Genomic DNA, 8,218 nt, shown 5'->3' with positions numbered 1-8,218 from the left:
ACAATCGCAGATAGATCATGATAGACAGATAGATAAATCATAGACAGATAGAGATACATAGATGACAGATCTAGCAGGTAAATGATAATAGAATTATAATAGATAATAGATAGGTAGATGATAGACCCAAAGATAGATAGATAGATAGCAAAGACCAAAGTCTTTGCTGTCATGGGCACGTCCTGTGCCCTGTGGGGGGCGGAGCAGCCTCCCTGCTCTCCACCCATCAGATACCAGTAGCTCTTCCCAGCTGTGACAGTAAAAGCGTCCCTAGGCATCGCCAAGTGTCTCTGGGGGAGTACAACTGTCTCTGGTTGCGAACTACAGCCAGAGAGAGAGGGAGAAAGAGAGATGATGGAAGATGATAGATGATTGACATGTGGATAGATTGACAGGATAGATACACAGATAGATGATAGATAATAGATAGGTTAATTACAATTATAATATATATATATATAGAGAGAGAGGTTGATTGGTAAATAGAAGATAGAATCTCTGATGCTAAGTCAGGATTTCTCAACCTCAGCACTACTGACATTCGGGGCTGGGTGGCTCTGATGTGAGGCGTCCTGTGCCCTGTGGGGTGTGAAGCAGCTTCCCTGGTCTCCACCCGCCAGGTGCCAGGAGCACCCCCTCCCCACTTGTGACAGCTTGACAATTGTGTCTCTGTTTTGACGCCCGCTGAGAGAAGGAGGGGATTTCTGTGGCCCAGAGGGGAAGAGAGGGTTAACAAGCTACAGTCCAGGTTGGGGGAGGGGGCGTGGATCACGGCACGTCCTTGCCGGGTTGGGGAGAAAATGAGCACCTTCAAGGCCAAGTTGAAACCCAGACACTACGCAGGCGGATTCCTTCAGCCCCATCCCTGAACGCACCATTTCATGATGCTTTCCCGCTGGTGAAGAATCCTAGGAATTCCGAAATCTACCCAAGCCCCAGGAGGACGGGAAATAACGCCAGGCGGTTGGTACACTTGGGAGAAGTTAGCAGCGCCTCCCACCCACCCACCCACCCACGCTGGTCCCCCCCAGGCTGTGTTTCACTCCGAGCTCGCCCCCCCACCCATCTTTTGCTTCCCTGGGTCAGCCCTGGACCGGCAGCGGTATCAGCATCCCCTGAGAAATTCTGAGAAATGCGCGTTCTCAGGTCTCCCGAACATCAGGAAACTGAGTCTCTCATACGTACCCTGTGTTAACAAGCCCCCCCTTCCCCGCCCCATCCACCCTCAAGGTTGACAACCGTGGTTCTGATTGCCGACATCTGGGCTTTGTGGGGAGGGACCGGTGGCAGCCTGAGGGGCTAGAGGGGGTGGGAAGGAAGTTGCACCCGGACAGGAGCTGGGGGGAACTGCAGAGATGTTTAAAGAGAAGGCTCAGGACGCCGAGCAGGTTGCCTCGCCTCCCAGCACCCAGTTCCGTAGACGCGCCCCCAGCCCCTGCCCCCACACTCGCCCACCCGGTCCTTCCAGCTCTGCCTTGGAGGCCGGAAAGCAGGGCAGAGGGCCGTCAGCCACAGGCAGTCCTCCCAGATCCCTGGGCAAAGGTTAGGTCCGTTTTGAAACCCAGAGCAGGCATCCTGCCGTGGGCGCTGCCGGTGCCTCTGGGGGAGGGGGAGGGTCTCCAGGAAGCCAGGAGGGTGGGCACCTGGTGAGCCGTGGGCGCCATCAGCGGAAGGCGGTCTCTTCTCGGGGTGCCGCCCGAAGGAGGTTTGCCCGCGGCGAAGGTGACCCTGCCTCCTCCCCGGGAGCCATTCAGAGAAATTGAGCCTTTCGTTGGTACGTCGGTTGCAACATTGTTGGAAAGTTACAGGGCGCCGTGGCGGACATAGTTCAAGCCCAGGAGCCAGAAGAAGATGCCAGCCAACTGCGTCACCTGCCACGTTTTTGTGACAAAGATCCTGTGAATTACCTTGAAAGATAAGTGCGAGACGGAGAGAAAAGATGTCTGCAGTATGTATACGTCCATGTATGCGTGCATCCCAGCCGCAATGATAGATCCGTTTGTGTTTCTTTTGTAATTTTTTGGCCACGCGGCATGTGGGATCTTAGTTCCCGAGCCAGGGATGGAACCCACGCCCCCTGTATTGGAAGGGCGCAGTCTTAACCACTGGACTGCCAGGGAAGTCCTTATATATCTGTATTTTATCTGTACACATTAACCTAGCAAGATATAAAAGACCACAACCGCAAGAAAACAGGATATAAAAGACAAAAGAAAACAAGATATAAAAGACCACAACTGCAAGAAAACAGGAAGCAAAGCATTTACGTCACGTGCTACTGGTAACCACTCAACCGCCATTCATTTTTCTGTTATTTGTTTTTAACAGAACTGGATTGGGACGCATAAATCCAGAATATATGCGTCCCAATTTCAGCGAGGGGCTGTGTGGCCCATTGTGAGTGAGGAAGGAGGCGGGGTTAGCGGCTGGCTTCTGGAAAGAGGTCTTCACTCTCACAAGAGGAAATGGCCTTAATTGGGCCTGCAGATATTAGTGGGTGGGGCTGTGATGGCTGGAGCTACAGAGCCATTTTCTGCCAGGAGTGAAACTGGTTAATACCCGGTGAACCATGAGAGAACACCATTAAATCCTCAAATTATCCCCAGTCCAGACGCCCTAAACCTCAGTAAGTCCCCTTACAAGATACTGTCTTTAGAGTGTTAGCTATTTTGAGATGGACTTTCTGCTACTTCAGCATAAAAGCATCCTAATTTATATACCACATGGCAGAAATCCTCAAGCAGTTTGGTCACTGGATTCCCGACACTCTGAAAGACTAGTGCGAAACCCAAAGAACTTTTGCTTATGTAGGTTTTAAAGAAACATATTTTCTGTATTAGAAATTAAAACTGAAAATGTTAGATATTTGTCTATAAATATCTATGTTTTTTATATTCAAATTTAAAACTGAAATTTTTACATATTTATTTATAAGTATCCATATTTTCTGTATTAGAAATTAAAACTGAAATTTTTTTTGCGGTACGTGGGCCTCTCACTGCTGTGGCCTCTCCCGTTGCGGAGCACAGGCTCCAGACGCGCAGGCCCAGTGGCCATGGCTCACGGGCCCAGCCGCTCTGCAGCATGTGGGATCCTCCCGGACCGGGGCACGAACCCGTGTCCCCTGCATCGGCAGGCGGATTCTCAACCACTGCGCCACCAGGGAAGCCCCTAAAACTGAAAAAATTTGATATTTATTCATTTAATAAGTTTAAAGATAATAATAAACCCATTCCATTTTGTATAAATAACATATTTTTACAGAAAAATAAATTTATTTTCCCAAACAAAAACTGGGGGAGAGGGAAAGAGTAGCATTAATTTACACACTTGTACATCTCTTTCATATCTCGCTTAATAGAAGATGACTAATTTCTCATATTTACTTCTACATTTGTTCTGTTGCAATAATAGTTTAGGTTGAAATGGGTAAAGAAAATCTGGCCTCCCCCAGATGGGTAGTTAGAAAAGAGGGGAATATTTTAATAGGGTTTTCACACAATTGACATTCTTCTTTGATGCCACACCAAAACTTGATAATTGGTAGTTTCTTTAAGGTTCCATGATTTCAGCATGGAATCTGGATACCAATCAATGAATTCTGTACTCTATAAAGTTAGAATCCACAGCTTTATCTTGAACTTCAGACGGATCCTTTATCCACTTAGGATCTTGCAATATCATGCATGGGTCATCTGGAGGTGTTCCAAATGTTGGTACATTTTATTTCATAATATATATTTTAAAACCTCACATTTGTTCATATCTCTATTAATCTCATCACATAAAGGTCTTTAGCTAAAATAACAAGAGGAAACACCTCCTCTGTAATGTGAAGTTTGTGGCCTAAATAAGAAATTCTGAACTTCCCTGGTGGCGCAGTGGTTGAGAATCCGCCTGCCAATGCAGGGGACACGGGTTCGAGCCCTGGCCCGGGAAGATCCCCCATGCCACGGAGCAACGAAGCCCGTGCGTCACAACTACTGAGCCTGTGCTCTAGAGCCTGCGAGCCACAACCACTGAGTCTGCATGCTGCAACTACTGAAGCCCGTGAGCCTAGAGCCCCGGCTCTGCAACAGGAGAAGCCACTGCAGTGAGAAGCCCACGCACCTCAATGAAGAGCAGCCCTCGCTCGCCGCAACCAGAGAAAGCCCACATACCGCAATGAAGACCCAATGCAGCCAAAAATAAAATAAATAATTTTGTTTTAAAAAAAGAAATTCTGCTATGGACTGAATGTGTGTGTCCCCCAAAATCTACATGTTGAAGCCCTGACCCCCAATGGGATGTGTTAGGAGATGGGCCCCTGGGCAGGTTTGAATGAAGTCATGGGGGTGGGGCCCCCATGATGGCATTAGCGTCCTTAGAAGAAGCAAAAGAGGCACCAGAGCTCTCTCTCCACCATGTGAGGACACAGTAAGAAGGCAGCCGTCTATAAATCTGGAAGAGAGCCTCACCGGGAACTAATCTGCCCACCCGGCGATCTCAGACTCCCAGCCTCCAGAACCGTGAAAAACAAACGTCTGTTGTTGAATCCCCGCAGTCTGTGGTGTTCTATTATGGGAGCCTGAGCTGAGACAGATTCATTCATTCTTCCAAGTGTTGATTGAATAAATAGTTATTGAGCACCTACTGCATGCCAGTCACCGCTCTAGTAGTTATGGACACACCCATGCTTTTATAGATGTACCTTCTGGGGGCGGGGGGGAGGGGAAAAACCGGGCACTAAACAATAAAAAGTTATAGTGCATAAGATGTGGGCAGTGGGTACAAGATTAGAGAACAAAAGTGTGGGCAGAGGCGGTGGGTGAGGGAATGCGCAGGGTCGGGGAAAGGGCTGGGACTGCAATGGTCCCATCTCGCTAACTAACTCCCCTTTGGTCTACGGCCGAAGGTGAGCATCTCAGCTTTTGCCCCCAGCCCTCCACCCCAGGGGCAAAATGTTCCATGTTTGTCAGGTGCAAGTGCTGTTTTTATTTTCAGTTAAGGGGAGTTTGGAACGTCGTCTGTGCTTCCACAGACCATTTATCCATCCCCAGCTATTCATAGAGGAGCAGTTATGTTGGACGCATGCCAGCGTGAGAAGGGGTGGCCACGATGCGGAGGGAGATAGCTGCAAGGCACAGATGTGCACTGCATTTATATCTGGAACTGCGGGGGACATGCCTCCATTAGGAAGATGGGACTCGGGCAGAGGCTAACCCACATCACCGAAGCCCTTTAGTGTCAGGAACCAGAATAGTACGTGGTGGGAAACCAGACGAGCTAATTCTAATCCCTTATGGGTCTGACCTGCAAATAAGGGTTCACAGGATGGGGCTGGCCCATGAACGCCTTGACCCTCTTTCTTTCTTTCCCAGGAAATCTCACGAGCCTTTCACCAACAGGCTCAGACAGAAGCTGTGTTAGAAGACGTTGGGTTTCTAAAGAAAGCAGAATAGGCAGCGAATAACCCCACCAAGATTAACATTTACGTTAAAAACACCATAGCAGATGGTGACCTTTTCCATGGGACATCCAATGGGAGTCTCTGATTCCCTAGTGTGCGTGGGCTATAGCAATGTGCAAGGTATTGATGATTACCCATTTTTTTTAACCGTGATTTTTAAAAGTGTTAAACTAATTTTAAAGCCATTTCACAAATGTACAATGGCTCGACAAGTAATGGAGCACTCTGGGGGAGACTTCTTTTGTAAATCTCCTGAATTCTATAGTCACTACTTTGACCCTGGAGGGTGCATGGTGGGGACTACAATACACTATACCTGCCCCGTCAACCTTGGAACTAGTTATACCTTTACTAACAATTTACTGTCAACGACACCCATGTGTATGTGTACATGTGTAAAATATTTAATGTATCTTAAAAGTTTTTCATGTCTTCCTACTAAAATAGAACATATGTGTATGTCGTTGACGTTACTATTACTCAAACTGGTACTTGGTGTTTCTAATCAGAACATCAGTTATTTTGTTCACTTTCTAGATTGCTACTCTTTGATAGATTAAACATTGGCTTGATGATCTAATAAATCATTCTCTGTCTGCCAAATTGAAAATGTTTATTTCTTTCAATTGATTTATTTTTTAAAATGGTATATAATTAAGGTTTTTGTGTCATTTCTTCTTTTTTTAATATTCTTTTTCATACTTTTTTCCATGATGGTTTATCACAGGATATTGAATATAGTTCCCTGTGCTCTGCAGTAGGACCTTGCTGTTTATCCATTCTCTATATATAACAGTTTGCATCTGCTCATCCCAAACTCCCAATCCTTCCCTCCCCCATCCCCCCTCCCCCTTGGCAACCACAAGTCTGTTCTCTATGTCTGTGAGTCTCTTTCTGTTTCATAGCTAAGTTCATTTGTGTCATAGAAAATGTTTATTTGTAAAAATAAACAAAATGGAACTCGGTTTAACTGAATTAATTAATATAAAATGACTATGGGCTTTCGCAGTGTCAGGAGAGTCTAATTTTATAAGATTCTTGGGGATATATGAATTGGAGGACCGCCTCTGTTTTGGGAAATTTTCATTAGTAAATTGAGTGAAAACTAATATCCAATACTTCCTCTTTTGTTTACTGAATTTTGAAATTGTTGTGCAGGTTGTTTTAAAAGATTTTTAAGACTATAGACCTAAGAATAATATATTGGAAAAAAATGAAATTTCTGCAGCTCTAAGGCTTAACTCCCTTTAAGTAAAACATCTTTCTATTTTTACAGAATACATATACACATCTTCTCCCTTTACAGAAAAGTCATTAGAATCACAAGACAACACATGGAATTCTGCATCTCATTAATTCTTTTCTCCTGGGGTCCAAGGTCCCGTCTGCATGGAAAAGTTATCACATGGAATAAAATCCATGCACCATACAGTATCCCTTCTGCACAGAACAAAGCCCTGAACACTTTCAGGGGGCCGCCCGGGCAAAATGTGAAATGTAATTCTCTCATGGGCCGGAAGACAGCAGCCTCTGATGGGCTCAAAAAAGCAATTATCACCTAGACCCAAATCCTCGCAAAACTGCAGAACCTCTCACTTTACCCGTCTGCAGGGTAACTACCCACCCTGTGTTTTGAATCAAGAGACCAAGAGATGGGAAAGGGGCCATTTCTGCATGAGCTCTGAGTAGATGCACTGTCGGTGTGTCGGGGTCACCTACACAACAGGCAGAGAACAGATCTCCGGACAACAACCGGACCTGGATTCATGGATGGTCCCTCCACAGAATTCCTAACCACGGGAGTTTGGAGGACCCCAAGAAGCAACAAAAACCATTTCCTGGGAATAAAACAGGCAAAGTGCTGAAAAAGTCATTTGAAGAGATAATAATACTTTTAAAGTACTGAGACAGGCTGGGACCCGGGACCCTTTGCTGCAGGGCTTGTGCCCGGACAGAGATCTCTTAGAGCAGCAACACACAGAGAAAATGTACGGGACTAAAAATAACCGCGTGCATGCGCAGTTGGGGCAAATGATGAACAATAAGATACAAAGAGACCAAAAAGCCCACCTGCCACTTCTGAAGAGCCCGGAGCGAAAGCAGGGTCCTGCGCATGCCCCCTGCACACAACACCACCTAAGGGGTGGGCAGCCCACCTAAGCCTCCCCTCCAGCCCGACCCCTGGACCCACCCGTACCCTCAGCCCACTTAAGGAACAAGCTTGCCCCCACCAGGGAGCGAGCAAACAAGGGAACTTGTTACTTGTTCTCACTTCCCCCCCCCCCCGGCCCCCGCCCCGCGCTGCAGCAGGGGCCCCAATAAAGCCTGGCGTGAATTTCTTGTCTGGCCTCTGATCAATTTCTATTGCTTAAGGAGGCCAAGAACCCTAACTGCTAACAGTACCACCTGCTTTGGGGGCCAAGGTGAAAGCTGCCAGGGTTAGAGATGTGATGGACGCCAAGGGTGTGTCCCCAAAATGTGACGATTCAAGAAATACATTGTTAACATAGAAGGCGGCTCTCCAAAGAAAAGTTTGCCCCATCAGAATGGTGGGTTTCAGGAACCACACGGGCTTTCAGTCTGCCTGGTTTCAGCCTCATCGTCATCGTAAGAAACAGGATCAGAAGACAGCTTTGTGCTCTTTCTACCAAAGCAGGGAGCTTTCCAGAACTAATGTCCCCTCGTGAGTTTACGAGTGAAAAGAGGAATCATTTTCTCAGAAACGGTGGCTGAACCGTCGGTTTTTTAAGCTGGTGACTAGCTTCTGAT

Source organism: Orcinus orca, chromosome X (genome assembly GCF_937001465.1).
Source record: "Orcinus orca chromosome X, mOrcOrc1.1, whole genome shotgun sequence".
Taxonomy (NCBI): Eukaryota; Metazoa; Chordata; class Mammalia; order Artiodactyla; family Delphinidae; genus Orcinus; species Orcinus orca.
Note: the sequence above shows the minus strand (reverse complement) of the source record.